The sequence below is a fragment of the Tamandua tetradactyla genome, chromosome 7 (genome assembly GCF_023851605.1).
Source record: "Tamandua tetradactyla isolate mTamTet1 chromosome 7, mTamTet1.pri, whole genome shotgun sequence".
Taxonomy (NCBI): Eukaryota; Metazoa; Chordata; class Mammalia; order Pilosa; family Myrmecophagidae; genus Tamandua; species Tamandua tetradactyla.
In genome coordinates, this window is record NC_135333.1 from 148,703,154 (window position 1) to 148,721,322 (window position 18,169).

Below are 18,169 nucleotides of genomic sequence, written 5' to 3' on the forward strand. Positions count from 1 at the left end.
CCATCAATATATTAAAGTTAAAAGCAAATAAAAAATTTCTTCCCAGATTTAGCTAGTACATACAAATGTAGACATTTAAAAGAATGAAAAAGACTTTTAATTATTTTTTGGTTATATTTATTTTATTTATATTTTTATTTTATTTAATATTTATTACTTTATGGAACAAATAAACTACAAGATATAAAAAAATCAAAATTTACATTTTCTTCAATTCCTTTATATTTTTTGCATCACGTATTTATTTATTTATTTTTGGAGCAGTTGTGGGTTTACAGAAAACTCAGGCAGAAAGTACAGGGTCTTCATAATTCTTTCAGATTTGGGGGTTACAAGTGACTGATATAAAAACATCACATTTGTAACATGGTCCTGTTAGGCATGACTAGCATGGAGTATATATAATATGAAATCCATCACAGCACTTGAGAAACTTGTCTGTATAGTCTGTCCAAGGAAAAGTCCATTGATCAGGCATGTCAAATTGTATTTCAACTCTCTCAATGCTTACTCTCAAATCCACTCTTATCTTGTCATGGACTTTAACAAACAGCTCACAGCACACTTTGAATAGCATTATGCTAGAGTATATTTACACCAAAACATGAAAGAGGGATAAAAATAGTGCAAATACCTGGAACCAAAGAGTATGTGACCCATTTTTGACACAGAAAAGTTGAATAATAGTAAAAGCATGAAATGTTAACATCGGAATGGCAAAAAGTGAAGCTGGAAAAGCAAGCAAAAGACTTGAAGGCTATCTTATAGAATTTAAACCAACAGCCTCCAAAATGTATTCATTATATACCCCATGTTGTTATGTATGGTAATTTACAACTTTTACAATTTATAATATAAAAATAATATTAACTGTATCACAAAAAAAACATGAAAGAATGAAACAGACTTTAAAATTTGCTTTAATTGCTTATGGTACACTAAAATTCTCTCCCTAAGCCAACACAGCAAGAGAACTCACTACCCTCCTCCTCTACATGGGACATGACTCTCAGGGATGTAAATCTCCTTGGCAACGTGGGACAGAAATCCCAGGATGAGACGAGACCTGGCATTAAGGGATTGAGAAAACCTTCTTGACCAAAAAGGAGAAGAGAGAAATGAGACAAAATAAAGTATCAGTGGCTGAGAGATTTCAGAGTTGAGAGGTTATCCTGGAGATTATTATTACACATTATTACAGATATCCCCTTTTTAGTTTATGGTGCACTTGGAGTAATTAGAGGGAAGCACCTGAAACTGTAGAGCTGGGTTACAATAGCCTTGTTTCTTGAAGATGACTGTGTAATGACACAGCTTTTACAATGTGACTGTGTGATTGTGAAAATCTTGTGTCTGGTGGTCCTTTTAGCTAGGATATGGACAGATGAGTAAAAAATTGGAATTAAAAAAAGACAAATAATAGGGGGAACAAAGGTTAAAATAAATTGGGTAGATGGAAGCACCAGTGATCAATGAGAGGGAGTAGTAAGGGGTATGGGGTTTGGTGTGTATATATATGTGTGTGTGTGTGTGTATATATATATATATATATATATATACACACACACATATGAGTTTTTTCTTTTTTCTTTTTAATTTCTTTATCTGGAGTGATATAAATGTTCAAAAAACTGATCATGGTGATGAATACAAAAAAATTACTTATGGTAGACTAACACTGACTACAGATAATATTTTTAAATGAAAGTATATCATTATCTCTGAAGATCTGATTTTAACACTATGATAAAGAGATCTGAAAAGTTAAAGATCAGTTTGCATATTTGATTTTTAGCGGTTTTCATAAAAGATATCTTACAATAAGAATTTGAATTTAAAAATTATTTAACAATGTAAAACTCAGAAACAGACAGCACAATACTACCTAACTGTAACACAATTATGCTAAAACACTGAATGAAGCTGAATGTAAGAATGACAGAGGGAGGAGGGCTGGGGGCACAAATGAAATCAGAAAGAAAGATAGACAATAAAGACTGAGATGGTACAATCTAGGAATGCCTAGAGTGTATAATGATAGTGACTAAATGTACAAATTTTAAAAATGTCTTTGCATGAGGAAGAACAAAGGGGTGTCATTACTGCAGGGTGCTGAATATAGATGATAATCAATATTTTAAAATTTTAACTTATTTGTGAGACTAAAGCAAAAAATGTTTATTTGGTACAAAATTTATATTTTGACTAGTGCATTTCCTAATATAACTTATGTGGACAGCTTAACTGAACATCATAAGTACGTGGAACCTTGAGTACAACATGAGATTTTGTTGGTTTGACCAGTGATGCCCTGATAAATCCCAGAGTGATTTGAACAGGGAATAAAAAAGTATTTGCAAAGTCCCCTTCGGGGAATGGTGAGAACAGGGAAAATTCAACCTCCCCAAGTTGAATTCTTGATATTCTCACAAGCAGTGTGGACAACCAAAGCTATAGGCTGAGCCCCCAGTCTTGGGGTTTGTTCATATGAAACTTAACCCCATAAAAGATAGGTCAAGCCTACTTAAAATTAAGCCTAAGAGTCATCCCCAAGAGAACCTCTTTTGTTGCTCAGATGTGGCCTCTCTCTCCAGCCAACACAACAAGAAAACTCAGCACCTTCTCCCTGTCTACGGGGGACATGACTCCCAGGGGTGTGGACCTTTCTGGCAACGTGGGACAGAAATACTAGAATGAGCTAAGACTCAGCATCAAGGGTTTGAGAAAACCTTCTTGACCAAAAAGGGTAAGAGTGAAATGAGACAAAGTGTCAATGGCTGAGATTCCAGAGTCGAGAGGTCATCCTGGAGGTTATTCTTACACATTAAGTATATATCACCTTGTTATTCAAGACGTAATGGAGAGGCTGGAGGGAACTGCCCGAAAATGTAGAACTGTGTTCCAGTAGCCATGTTTCTTGAAGATGATTGTATAATGATAAAGCTTTCACAATGTGACTGTGTGATTGTGAAAACCTTGTGTCTGATGCTCCTTCTATCTACCTTGTCAACAGACAAGTAGAACATATGGAATAAAAATAAATAATAGGGGGAACAAATGTTAAAATAAATTTAGTTTGAAATGCTAGTGATCAATGAAAGGGAGGGGTAAGGGGTATGGTAGGCATAATTTTTTTTTTCTGTTTTTGTTTTATTTCTTTTTCTGAATAGATACAAATGTTTCAAGAAATGATCGTGATGATGAACATGCAACTATGTGATGATATTGTGAATTACTGCTTATATATGTAGAACGGAATGATCAAAATAGGAATGTTTGCGTTTATTTGGTGCTTCTATTGGTATTTAAAAAAATAAAATAAAATAAATTATAAAAAATTATTTTACTTAAAATCTCATAATGGGCACAAAGACATATTTTTAAAATTAATTTTTATTAGAGAAGTTATAGGTTACAGAAAAATCATGCAGGAAATAGAGTTCCCATAAACCTGCCCCATTTTTAACATTTTACATTAGTGTGCTATTTTGTTACACCTAACGAATATACAATGCACTATTAGCTACAGTTCAGAGTTTACAGTAAGGTCCACCGTTTGTGGTTGTTATTGCTTTTTTCTTACAACTTTTGAGTTTTATATTAAATCCAACTTGTTTAAAGTTGCTTAATTTAATATAGGAGTCAATGCCACTTTAGGAGTCAAGCCTTGGTCCATTCTTATCATATAGTGAGGATAGGTTAGTGAGGTTAAATCACTGTAGCCAAGAAAATTGTTCTATTTGTCTGGATATTTTGAAGAATGGGTACATACATGGCTTCTCATCGTTCTTGCCCAGTATCTAACCCCATCTTTGCAAATAGCAGATGCTTAATAATTGCTTATTAATTGAATTCAACTGAACTGATTGACAGTGCTTTTACACTTCTGCATACATTAAAAAATTTTTTAGTGGATATATATATATATCTAGCATAAAGATCCCATTTTAACCATCTTTCATTGTATAATTCAGTGACAATAATTACACTTAAAGTGTTATGCCACCATAACCACCACCCATTACCAAAACTTTCTCATCATCTCAAAGAAATACTGTATCCATTAAGCAATAACTCTTCATTCCTCCCCCTCTTTAACCCCTGGTAACTTTTAGTCAACTTTGGATGTTTCTCTTAATAGTTTTGAATTTGCTTGATCCTTTATTACTACAAAACAAAACCAGTGCTTTATCACTCCCACATAAATCAGGTTTGTAAAGAATACTGTGATCATTGTGAAGAACTGTTACTTGATTTTACTGCCAAATTTAGCTCTGTTTATTCTGAAAACAGTAATGTTTATAGCCCATTTTGAAGGCTGCATATGCCCACTGCAAAATACCCCAAATAAAAAGATTGTTGGCACTCACCTCCCTCCATCTTGGGTTTGATGAGCTCTGCCCGGGAGCGCAGAAATACTCCACCACCACTTTAATAATAAAATTCCTGGTCTACCTTTCTTCTTTCTCACCCTTTCGCCTCCTAAACCTTTCATCTGGTGCCGAAACCTGGGAGAGGAGCATGGGTGCCGCCTGCCTGGCCAGAAGTGCCCCAGCTTCCTCTCTCCTCCTTCCTCCACAAAGCCAGCAACAGGGAATCTCTTGGCCCGCCACTACATCACCACGGATTGGGTAAGTCCCTTCCCTCCTAGCCCTGCTGCCAGGTCTCACTGTTCCGAGAGAGCCTGTCCGTTAATTACTCTCCAAAAATCGTGAATTCACGTCAGGTTCTCTTCCGAGGGCTGAGGTGAACGGGGACACCCGCAAGCCTCACTCCCTTTCCCGGGACTCGAAAAGTTGTGGGGACGCCCTGCTTCTTGTTTCCCTCCCAAATTCAGGTCCAGGACCTGAAAGGGCCTCAAACCAGGGTGAGATGTCCCCTGGGGAGACGAACCCCCGCTCTTAAGAGCTCTGAGGACTCTCTCAGGGTGGTGGGACGCCAACAGCCCCTGGGCCAGTCCTTTCTCCTTTGAGACCCGTCAGTATGGGCAATAAGTCCTCTCTCACTGGCCTGAGGATGGGACTTTCGATTGTAATATCCTTACAAACCTCCGCAACTTTTGCCAGAGGAATGACAAATAGGCCGAAATTCCTTACCTCCAGGCTTTTTTCCTTCTGAGCTCCCGCCCCTCCCTTTGTATTCTCCTCTCCCCCGTTCTACCCTCCCCTCCCTCCACCGGTGCTCCAGTTGCCATCTTGCCTTTCCCTCCCCATTTCTGCTTCGGCGACATCTCAGTTGCCATCTTCTCCTTCTCTTCCTCCTTCTGTTCCAGTGACGTCCCAGCTGCCATCTTGCCCACCTCTCTCCTCTTCTGCGCCAGAGGCACTCCCGCCGCCATCCTGCCTTTCTCTTCCTCCTTCTCCAACTATCCAACTACCTATAGTAAAGAATTTCAGTATTTAGCTAACACTTACGACCTCACCTGGCATGACATTCATGTAATCTGCTCTTCCTCCCTCATTACAGATGAAATGGACCGTATTTTCAATGCACCCTGGGCTCATGCTAACCAGGTGCATATAACCGACCACACCATGCCGGTAGGGGTCGAGGCAGTGCCAGACCAAGAGCCAGAGTGGGAATATCAGGTTGACACTCCAGTGGGGAGGAACGGGCAGACTAGATGGGACAAAATGCTTACATGCCTCATAGCAGGCATGTAGAAAGCTTCACATAAAGTAGTAAACTTCCATAAGCTAAGGGAAATTACCCAGGGTCCTAATGAAAACCTGGCCGCCTTTCTACACCGGCTCACAGAAGCCCTCTTCCAATATACTCGCCTAGACCCCGACTCGGAGGCTGGTAAAACTGTTTTAGACACACACTTTATATCCTAATCAGCTCCAGATATAAGGCGTAAACTTAGAAAAATTGAGGCCGGTCCTCAGGCCCCTATCCGTGACCTGGTAAACACGGCCTTTAAAATTTTTAATACTCGTGATGAACTAGAGAGGGCAGAAAAGGAATCCCGGGACCGCCGAAAGGCGAATTTACAAACCCAATCCCTGACTGCGGTTCTGCGGCCCACTTCGACGGAGAAGAAGCCGGCTACGACTAATCCACCACCAGGAAAGTGCTTGAAATGTGGCCTCGACGGACACTGGTCCCGCCAGTGCCCCAATCCTCGACCGCCCAAGGGACCATGCCCTCTCCGTGGTACAAAGGGACACTGGAAAAGTGACTGCCCCTTGGCGCCTGGCCGTGGAGGGGCCATCCTTCCAACACCTAACCCACTGCTAGCAGTCCTGGGCCTGGCCACCGACGACTGACGATGCCCGGCCTCAGCAACCCCAATCACCCTCATCGAGCCCAGGGTAACAATCAAGGCAGCAGGTAAGCCCACCTCCTTTTTAGTGGACACAGGGGCTACCTTTTCTGTCCTCCCCTCTTACTTAGGTCAACTCCTTCCTTTCCAGGTCACGGTTATGGGCATAGACGGCCGTCCTTCGTGCCCCTTAACTACTGGACCGCTAACACGTTTAATAGAAGGGTACCCCTTACACATTCTTTCTTAGTAATGCCTTCTTGCCCCAGTCTGCTAATGGGGCGAGATCTTCTTGCCAAATTAAGAGCCTCACTACACTGGATAAAAAAACCCTCAAACAAAACTTCATAGCAAGTGCCAGACTAACGTCACTATCCACAACACCACCCATCCCCCAAAGGACAATATTTCTGGTGTAATGGAACTCTTACCAAGTGCCTTAACTACACTACCCCGGGACCATGCTTCCTGATAACTATTGTTCCTCAACTGACCCTCTACAGGGAGTCCGAACTAACTTGACTACTGCCCTCTCCTCTCTCCAAACTTCCTATCCTGGTAGGCATCAGCCTGACTGCCTCAGTCGCAGCCTCAGCCACAGCAGGAGGGGCACTGGGACATGGTATTTTAACCTCTCAAAACTTCGAAACTCGACTACAGGTAGCCCTGGAATCAACATCAGAATCCCTTTCCTCTCTACAGCGCCAACTCACCTCACTAGCCCAGGTAACTCTTCAAAATCGACGGGCCTTAGACCTGCTGACAGCAGAAAAAGGAGGAACGTGCATATTCCTCCAAGAGGAATGCTGCTATTACGTCAATGAGTCGGGTCTGGTGGAACAAAATATCCAAACCCTAAACAAACTAAGAGACGATCTCTACCACAGAAAACAAGGAACCAACTCTGCCTTAAGCTGGTTTTCTTCTCCTCTGGCAACATGGCTCCTCCCGCTACCAGGACCAGTTATCCAAATCTGTCTCTTTTTTTCTCCTAGCTCCCTGCCTCCTCAACTTCCTTCAGGGACGCATGAAAGAACTATCCTGGGTAGCAGTCAACCAAATGCTCCTGCATCAGTATCATCACCTGCCTTCCTCACCAGATTCCTACAGACAGCCTCCCCACTCCCTTGGCCATGACGGTTCCGACCTATAACCCCACGCCACCCCATTACAGCAGGAAGTAGCCAGAAAGATCTCGGCACCCTATTATCACAAAAAGGCTGGAATGTTAGGTCAGGGGAACGGGGAAGGGCACTGTAACTGGAGCTGCGGAGGCTGTGTCACCCCTCCCAACCTGACTTCCAGAACTAATGAACTGTCCCTTCCAGAAGTCACCTGACCTCCATCCTTAAAAGCCGCCCGCGCCGAAGCCCGCGTGCGCACTCACCTCCCTCCATCTTCGGTTTGGTGAGTTCTGCCCAGGAGCGCAGAAATAGATACCACACCCCTCCACTTTAAATTTCCTGGTCTACCTTTCTTCTTTCTCACCCTTTTACCTCCTAAACCTTTCATCAAAGGAACAAAGTTCTTATCTTTCAGTGCTGTTCCTTCATACTTAAAATAACCATTTGGGGTAAACAAACATTCTCTTCCTCCCAGACTGTCCTACATAAGTCAGATAACATAAAGCAGTTTACTGTTACCACCCTAATGCAATCTACTCCCAACTAGTTCTGCAGGTCTTATGTTAATCCTATCTCTTACACAACTCTATCACTCAAGAACACTCAGGAGTTAAGTGAGACCAAGAGATGCCTTTTATCAGGAGAGCGCAGCTCATGGTTTTTTACATTTTTTCTTTATGGACTCATTTGACATAAAACTTCCAGCATCCAGGCTGCTGAAGGGAGGAACAGCTCGCCTACCACATTTGCTGTCTCTCTGGGTGTTCATTCTTTACCGAGTCCCCTACCGTGTGTGCCATGCAATATGCCTGGTGAGAGACGGGGGTGGGTGGGTGGGGGGACTGGAAATGTCCCCTAGGCACACAGGTTTACAATCGAATGGCAGAGACCTAAGTTCGCTCCATGAATATTTCTTGAGCACCTACCCAAATCACTTAAATAATCAATAACTGTATTAAGTGCCATGAAGCAAAAAGGGTGTAACAACGGAGACCCAGGTTTGATTCCCAGTGCTTGCCCATGCCAAAAAAAAAAAGAGTGTAACGAGGGAATATAATCAAGGAGCATGAGCATGATTTAGATCGGAGGATCAGGGAAGTCTTCTCTAAGAAAGTAATGAAGCAGACAGTGACAAAGAGTGACCCAGTGAAGAGGACAAATATTCTGGGTCAAGAATATGCACAAACCCTGAGGTGTGAAGACACACTGTATGGATGGAGCCCAGAGCATGGGTGAATAAGTAGATGGGTGAGTGGGTAGAAGGGGGCTGGTGGAGCAGAACCTTTTTGATCAAGGGGGTCTCCCTGACCTCAAGCTAACAACAATCCATTCCTGAGCACCCTCTGAGTCTTTACCAATCTAACTCCACAGTTCTCTTTCCCCCCTGCTTCCAGGAGAAGTATAATCAGAGACCCTACCTCTGAACCCACTGGCATCCATCAACTCCACTTTCCTGATCTTCCAGCGAGGTGATCCTGCCACAGGAAGTTATCAGAGTGTTTTCAAGAGAGGATAGAGAGAATTCAAGACAGAAATCAGAGTTAACACAAATCCAGCACAGCCTCATACAATTTTTCACGTACTGACTTGAACTTTTCCACATTTTTAGACTACTTCACCTATATCCATCATTTGTCAATGCAGGTTTCTTTCCAAAATCTGTTCAAAGCACCTAAATACCATGGTTCTGTGTGCAAAACTATAAAATACATATACAATAAATTTCAAAGAACTAAACATTTTCTTCCTTCTGCCAGAAAGGCCTCTATCCCTATTTCTTCCCTTCTCTACAGCCTGCTGAAAAGCTACTTCTTAGGGTCACCTTCTTTGATCCTCCTATCAGGAAATCTATAGAGATGAACTGGTTAGTGGCTGCTGAGGGCTAGAGAATAGGGAATGGGGAGACAAGGGAGTGATGACAGCTAAAGGGCATGGGTTTCTTTTTGAGGTGATGAAAATGCTCAAAAAGCTGACCATGATGGCTGCACAGATCTGTTTATATACAAAAACATGATGAATTTGTACTTTAGATGGGTGAATTGCATAATATGTGAAATACATCTCAATAAAACTGCTTTAAAAAAAAAAAGATTGTTTAATCAATTCCAAAAAGTTTGTTAACGTTCTACTTAACCTAAATCTCTAATAAGATGCCAAAAAGAATTCACGCTCTGCCCTTAGCTATGAAGATATTAACTATAATGTTCAGAAAAAGGAAAAGAATTAACAGTATCATCAAAGATAAAGACCTTCCCTGTACTGGAAGTATTTATTTTTGTATTTATAAGTATTTATTTTCTCCTTCTGGGAATTTTCACATCTTTTGTGGAAAGACATACCATGTCTGGGAGGTGTTGTTTTGGAGAAAAACACTGTTATTCTAAAACTATCAAGAGAACAAGATTGGCAGCATTATGAGATTACAACTAGAGGAATTTTCCACTAAAGTAGATATTTTAAACCTTAACAATTAGAAGAAATACAAGACTCATGGGTAAAATCCTACTTAAAATAGATATCAAATGGATGTTGGTAGTTCAGTTTCCTAAATAGCTAACGAGTACAGGATTGGCTTCCATACTTTAAATATTTCTAACTATGCCATTCTTCCACCTTTCCACTCCTTAAAACAGCCCTTGCCCTGTGTAGTTTTCTCTTTCTTCTTCCTTTAAGAACAAACACAGGCACACACAACCAAATAATTAAAACTCAAAACAATTCTCATATTCTTTATAACTGTTTCAGTTTGCTAAAGCTGCCAGAATGCAATATACCAGAAATGGGTTGGCTTTTTCAATGGGGATTTATTAGGTTACAAATTTACAGTTCCAAGGCCATGAAAATGCCCAAATTAAAGCATCAAAAGGAAGATACCTTCTTTCAGGAAAGGGTGTTGGCATCTGGGGTTCCTTTGTCACATGGGAAAGCACATGGTGACATCTGCTTGTCCTTCTCTCCAAAATGTCTCTGTAGGTGCTTTGTTTCTTACCTTCTCAAGAGGCATTTTATTTTTTTCTAAATTCTCTCTCTCTTTCCCTGAGCTCTCTTAAAGGACTCCAGTAAAATATTAATAGCCACCTTGAGTGGAGTAGGTCACATCTCTATAGAAACAGCCTAAGCAAAAGGTCCCACCCACAATGGGTCTGCCCGCCACAAGAATTGATTGAAAGAACATAATCTTTTATCTGGTACAAAATAGATTCAAAGTAGCACAGTAACTGTGATAAACATTTACAGAGAAAAGACAGAAAAAACAAACGAAACTGCTACTAATTTCATAAAACCAGAGATAATAACTGTTAACATTTTACAACATGTTTGTAGTTTTTAACCTTTCTGGATCATAGAACCTTTTGAGAGTCTGATGAAAATTACCAATCTTCTCCCTAGAAAAATAAACACTTTATTTTTTTACACAGAATTTTACCAGTTTCTGATACCTACTGATCTCAGGTTAAGAACCTAAATATATATAATGGAACACTTTGTTTCTGCAATACGCTTCATAATATGCTCCATCCCTAAAACAAATACGCAATAATTTCCCATTGTCACTAATATTTTTCTACAATATCATCTGTTTGTTTGTTTTTACATGGGCAAGCACCAGGAACTGAACCCGGGTCTCCGGCATGGCAGGCAAGAATTCTGCCACTGAGCCACTGTCGCACCGCCCTCTACAATATCATTTTAATGGCTGTACAGTAACTGTTTATACGACTATGCTTTAGATTATAAATATCTCACTGCTAGAAATTTAAGTTTTTCCAGTTAGGGGATATCATATCTATTCAATTCTGGAGTACTGAATATAGTTAATTATCCTAACAATATCAAATGTAATAGTTATCTCATCAAAATACCTGCTTGCTCAAATATCACCACCTGAAAACTAGTTAAAACAAGTCCCAAAATACTCTTCCACAGGTAGTTCATTGTAGCCAGTAAAAAGTGAAATCATATACTCATGATTATCTTATCATCTATCTCCCAAACAGCCTTGCATAATATCTTGTACTTAGATTATTCAGTATGTGTTTGACATATCATGTCCATTTAGTTTCCTCAGAAAAGTCTTTATCTAAGCAGTATGAAAAATTTCTGTTTTAAGGACAGGGTTCACACAAAACCTTGTAAGCAAATATTCACAGCAGCAATATTCACAAAATACAAAAGGTGAAAACAACTTATGACCATCAGATGATGAATGAAAAAACAAAATGTGGTATATTCACACAAGGGAATATGCAGTCTTAAAGAGGACTGAGTGTGCAAGGGTAATTCAGTGGTAGAATTCTCACCTGCCATGCAGAAGACACAAGTTCCATTCCAGGTCCATACACTCCCCAAAAAGAACAAACAAGCAAAACAAACAAACAAAAAATTCAGTAAATGGTACTATAATAACAGGATACTCACATGGAAAAATAATGAAATATGATCCTGCCAAACAGCATACAAAAAAAAAAAAAAACTGAAACACTCATAAATAATATCTATGAAAGATGGACCTTGAAAGCATGCTAATTGAAGGAAGGCAGACCCAAAAAAACCTCACATATTGTGTGATTCCATTTATATGAAATGTCCAGAATAGACAAATCTATAGAGACAGAAAGTAGATTAGTAGCTGTCAGTGGCAGACGGCAGGAGAGGCTAGTTTCTGCTGATGGATGTGGGGTTTCTTTCTTTAGGGTGATGAAAATGTTCTAAAATTAGTGGTGTTGGTTGTACAACTATGTCAATATACCAAAATCATTGAATTGTATACTTTAAAAGGATGACTTTTATGATATGTAAGTTACAATACAACACTACTGTCATTTATAATTACCCAAATGGTGACCTTTTCTGGAGGTCTTTATTTCTTTACATTGCCTTGAACCACTGTCTATTATCCTTTTGTTTCAATCTGAAGAAATCCCATTAGCATTGCTCATAGGGTGGGTATAGTGGGGATGTACTCCCTCAGCTTTTTATCTGATGTCTTAATCTCTCCCTCATTTTTGCAAGAAAGTCCCACTAGATACAAAATTCTTGGCTGGCACCTGTTTTCCTCCAGAACTTTAAGAATTTGAACCACTGCCTTCTTGCCTCCATGGTTTCTGATGAGAAATCGGGACACTCAATCTTAATGGTATTCCCTTGTATGTAACATATTGCTTTTCTCTTTCAGCTTTCAGAACCTTCTTCTTATCTTTTGCATATGATGGTCTAATCAATATATGACAGGTTGTATTTTTCATGTTTATCCTATTTAGTGTTCTCTGAGCTTCTGAGATGTACATATTCATATCTTTTGCTAAGTTATTTCTTCAACCATTCCTTCTGTTCCTTTCTCTCTCTCTTCTCCTTCTCAGACTCCCATGTGTATATTGGTATGCTTGAAGGTGTCTGTTCTAGTTTGCTAGCTACCATTAACGCAATATACCAGAAACAGAATGGCTTTTAAAAATGGGAATTTAATAAGTTACAAGTTTACAGTTCTAAGGCTATGAAAATGTCCCAATAAATAAAGTCAATAGAAATGTCCAATCTAAGGCATCCAGGGAAAGATACCTTAATTCATGAAAGCCAATGAAGTTCAGGGTTTCTTTTTCAAATGGAAGGGTACATGGCAAACATGGCATTCTCCAGGCCTCCTGCTTCATGAAGCTCCCCCAGGGACATTCTTCTTCATCTTCAAAGGTCGCTGGCTGGTGGGCTATGACTCTCTCTGAATATCGTGGCTTTCTCTCTTGTCATCCTGTCGTGGTTCTGCAGCTTTCTCCTCATTCTCAAAAGGCACTCTCTCCAAAATGTCTCCTCTTTTATAGGATTCCAGTAAATTAATCAAGACCCAAGTAGAATGGGTAAAGATACCTTATTCCCCTCTATTATTGACCCATAGTATTGGTCATTTTTTTAAAGGCTTTTTTCAGTATGTCCACATTCTCGTCTTCTTCATTGGTGTTTTCTATATTTCTAACCTCTTCCTTTGGATGGGCCATCATTTCCTGTTTGTTTGTCTTGTGCTCTTTTGTTGCATACTGTATATTTTAATATTTTAAAATGTTAACCCTGGGATTTAGCCCCTGGGAAGCTATCTGCTGGTTTTGTAACCAGCTGGTAAAAAGACAGAAATTTTCTTGAGCTGTAGCTTTCTATCAGGAAGGCTAACCAAGGTGAAAGTAGTGTGCAGGTTTTTCCCTGTCTTACTGCCTTCTGTCTTGTCCTGACCTTTTGCTTGTTAGTTGTTTTGGAGTCCCCCTGCTCACAGAAGTTTGGCTGCCTCTCTATTTCAAAAAAGACAAACTTCCCTCTCCTGGGTATCTGAAGCCCAGAGGACTTTGTCACAGACAGGCCACCCTACAGTTTTTACACTCCTTTTGTCGTCTCTCATTGCTTTTGCCTGGAAGGTAAATTCTGGGAAGAGGGCCATACAGGGAAAAACTTTTCCAGTTTTGTCTTTCCAGGCCAAAACAGGGCTGGGAACCCACCAAGGGGGCACAGACCAGCCCTAAAGTGCCCTGTGAAGGGGGTCAGGAAGGGTGGCAAAAACTCTGATGGCTCCCTCAAAGCTGAGATTTCCCAAAATCTGTCCATTTGTATCCCTGAAGAAGCCCTGCATCTTTAAATTGCCACTGCTTCCGTCCATTTCCTAAAACAATGGCTGCCAGCACCTTTGTTCAGATTGGGTTGAAACAATAACTGCCCTCAGAGCCAGGACCAAGAGATCTGAATTTGCTAATCAAAAAGTCATGATCAGTGATCAGTGTGCACACCCCTGTTCTTGGAAAAGAGGATCTTATTTCCCTCTCTGTCAGCAGCAGCTAGTCAGGGACTGGACCCCATGGCAGCATGCCACTAAGGTGAGGAACGGGTGCCAGTAGCTTCAAAGAGGAGAGAGCAATTTATAGTTCGTTTGTTACTGTAATTTATCAGCCTCTTCCTCCTGCTCTTCCCTGGATGCTGTTCAGTTTTCTTCTGACCTCTAGTTTCAGAATAGTTGTTACAGACAGTTCCTGCCTATATATTAGTTGTTTTGGTGGCAGGACTGAAGTCTTGGAGCTCCCTACTCTGCCATCTTTCCCAGAAGTGTTCCAACTTAGTCTATGTTCTCTGATGTTAGTATTACTAATATCTACTCCAGCTTTCTTTTGGTTACTACTAGGCTTGGTATATTTTTCCCCATTCTTTCACTTTCAATCTATTTGTGCCTTTGAATTTACGGTGAGTCTTTTGCAAATAGCATATGGTGGGATCATGCCTTTTTACCACTCTGCCAATAGGACTTTTGACTGGAGAGTTTACATTTACATTTAATCCATTTACTGATAATGCAGGACTTTTCTCATGCCATTTTGCAATTTAATCTTTGTGAGTCTTATACCTTTCTAAGTCTCTCAATTCTTCCATTCATGCCAACTCTTATATTTATTTGTTTTCATTGTACCATTTCAAGTTCCTTCTCATTTCTTTCTGTATATACTGTTCATATATTTTCTGTGTTTACCATGAAACTTAAATTTAATACTCTAAATATATAACAATAACATTTGATTTGATACCAATTTATTTTACTTTCAGTAGTATACATATATTCTATTCTTATACCCTCTGTACCCCCACCTTTTAGAGAGGAAAAGCCACTGGAATCAGAAGCTGAAGGCAACGAACCTAGAGCAAGGACCCCAGATGCCAGCCACATGCCATGTCCCAGCCATGTGACAGAGCTGTTGCAGATGCAGGCTGCTTTTCCTCTCAGAAGATATCTTTTGTTGATGTCTTAATTTGGACATTTTCATAGCCTTAGAACTATAAATTTGTAGCCTAATAAATTCTCCTTGTAAAAACCAATCCATTTCTGGTATACTGCATTCTAGCAGCATTAGCAAACTGAAACAGGTTTCTTGAATATACATATTCATGTCTGTTGTTAAATTTGGGAAATTGTTTTCCACTACTCCTTTTAGTATTACTTCGTTCCCTTTCTCTCCTCCTTCTCCATCTAGGACTCGCAAAATACATATACTTACTTGTAAGCTCGATGGTGTCCCAGAACCATTTTAGACTCAGTTTGCTTTTGTAATTCTCTTTACTCTCAGCCCCTCAGCATATATAATTTCAATAGTCTTGCCTTCAAGTTCACTGATTCTTTCTACTGCCATCTCAAATCTGTTATTGAAACTCTCTGGAGAATTCTTCATTTCAGTTACTGTGGTCATCAATTCCAGTATTTATTTCATTCTCCTTTAACATTTCCATCTCTTTATTGAGATTCTCACATTGTTCATTAATCATTTCCTGATATCCTTTCTTTCTTTCTCTGTGTTTTCTCTTATCTCCTTGACTACACTGAGGATCATTTTTAAAGTGTTTGTCTGGTACGTCTAAAGTCTGGTCTTTACCGATGGTTTCTGGATTTTTATCTTGCTTGTTTGGAAGGGCCATGTTCTAGTTTGCTAGCTGCCAGAATGCAATATACCAGAAACATAACAGCTTTTAAAAAGGGGAGTATAATATAAGTTAACAGTTTTTTAGGCCATGGAAATGCCAATTGAAACAAGTCTACAGAAATGTCCAGTCTAAGGCATCCAGGGAAAGATACCTTGATTCAAGAAGGTTGATGAAGTTCAGGGTTTCTCTCTCAAATGGAAAGGCACATGGCAAACACAGTCAGGGTTTCTCTCTCAAATGAAAAGGCACATGGCAAACACAGTCAGGGTTTCTCTCTCATCTGGAAAGGTATGTGGAGAACACAGCATCATCTGCTAGCTTTCTCTCCTGGTTTCCGTTCACGAAGCTGTACAGGAAGTGTTTTCCTTCTTTATTTCCAAAGGTCACTGGCTGGTGGACTCTCTGCTTCTCATTGCTATGTCATTCTGCTCTCTCTAAATCTCCCTCATTCTCCAAAATGTTTCCTCTTTTATAGGACTCCAGTAAACTCATCAAGACCCACCTGAATGGGTAGAAATACGTCTCCACCTAATCCAGCTTAACAACCACTCTTGATTTACTCACATCTTCAGGGAGATGATCTAATTATAGTCTCAAACATACAGTACTGAATAAGGATTAGAAGAAACAGCTGCCTTTACAAAATGGATTAGGATTAAAACATGGCTTTTCAAGGGTACATACATCCTTCCAAACCAGCACAGGCCATCATATGTTTTCTTGTAATCTTTTGTCATAAACTGTATATTTTCATATTTCTGTGTTTATTCTGGGATTTACACCCTGGCTGCCTGTTCCATAAGTGTTTATCTAGTTAGTGATAAGATGGATACTTCCTTGAGTGCCAGGAGCTAACAACAACAACAACAAAAATGCAAAAAACGCCTTTCAAATTCTTTGCAACATGGCTTTGCATTGGTTGGTGCTCCCCTTCAGTGTATAGCCCTCCTATCAAGAAGATCAGCCTGAAGCAGATATGAAGCACAGCATCCTCTTTGACTTTCTAAGCCTGCATTTTGCCCCTGGACTGTGCTTGTTCATAGCCTTAGAAATTTCCATGTTTACAAGAATTTGAGTGTTTCCTCTAGACCTCTTGAAATAGATTTTCTTTCCCTCCAAGATGCTCTATTCTTTGACTTAAACCAGGTAATACTTTGTTCCAGACAGCTTTGACTTAATTGCTTCTTACACAGTCTTCAGCTGCCTGCAAGTTGCTTCTGCCTGTAGGGTAAGTTCTTAGAAGTTAAACCAGAGGTGAGTTTCTTGGTTCCATCATTCAAGCTGCCACCTCATAGAATGGCACCAACATAAAAACACTTCAGTATGAGCACAGGGCTTATTCTCCTTCCTTTGAAAAGGACAGGGACCCACAAGGGCTCCATCCTAATTTCTTCTTCTTTTTTTTTTTTAGTTTTTTTAATTGAGAAATCTTCACACACATACTTTTTATACATGGTACACAATCAGTGGTTCACAATTGCATCATACAGATGTGTATTCATCACCATGATCATTTTTTAGAATATTTGTATCACTCCAGAAAAAAAAAAAAAAAGAAAAAACCTCATACATACTTATATCTTACCTCTCCCTCTCACTGATCACTAGTGTTACCATCTACCCAATTTATTCTACCCTTGGTCCCCCACCATTATTTATTTATGTATTTTTATCCATATTTTTTACTCATCTGCCCAAAACCTGGATATAAGGAGCATCATACACAAGGTTCTCACAATCACACAGTCACACTGTAAATGTTCAAGAATCTAGGCTACTGGAACATAGCACAACAGTTTCAGGTACTTCCCTCTAGCCACTCCAATACACCATAAACTAAAAACGGATATCTATATAATGTGTAGGATAACTTCCAGGATAACCTTTCAACTCTGTTTGAAATCTCTCAGCCACTGACTCTTTGGCCTAATTTTAAGTAGGCTTAGCATATCCTTTGCAGGAATAAGTTTCATAGGGGCAAACCCAAAATGAAGGGCTCAGCCTATTGGTTTGGTTGTCCCACTGCTTACAAGAGTATTAGAAATTCTCCAAATGGGGAAGTTGAATATTTCTTCCTTTCTCTTCATTCCCCCGAGGGGACTTTATAAATACTTCCTTATTCACTGCCCAAATCGTTCTGGGATTTAGCAGAGCATCACACTAACTTGGACAAACCAACAAAATCTCAGCCCCCATTCAAGATTTCACGTACTTAATGTATTCAACTAAATACCTTAAAAATTAACTTAGGAAATGCCCTACCAAGATATAAATTTTGCACCAAATAAACATTTCTCCTTTAGTCTCACCCACAAAATGAGGGTTTAAAATATGGATGATA

At 39.8% G+C, this 18,169-nt stretch overlaps 1 protein-coding gene across 1 annotated transcript in view; it reads right to left on the reverse strand.

Moving 5' to 3' along the window:
* PAWR (pro-apoptotic WT1 regulator) overlaps positions 1–18,169 on the reverse strand; it is a 125,538-nt gene that overhangs the window by 12,357 nt on the left and 95,012 nt on the right. The gene's annotated exons all lie outside the window — the stretch shown is intronic.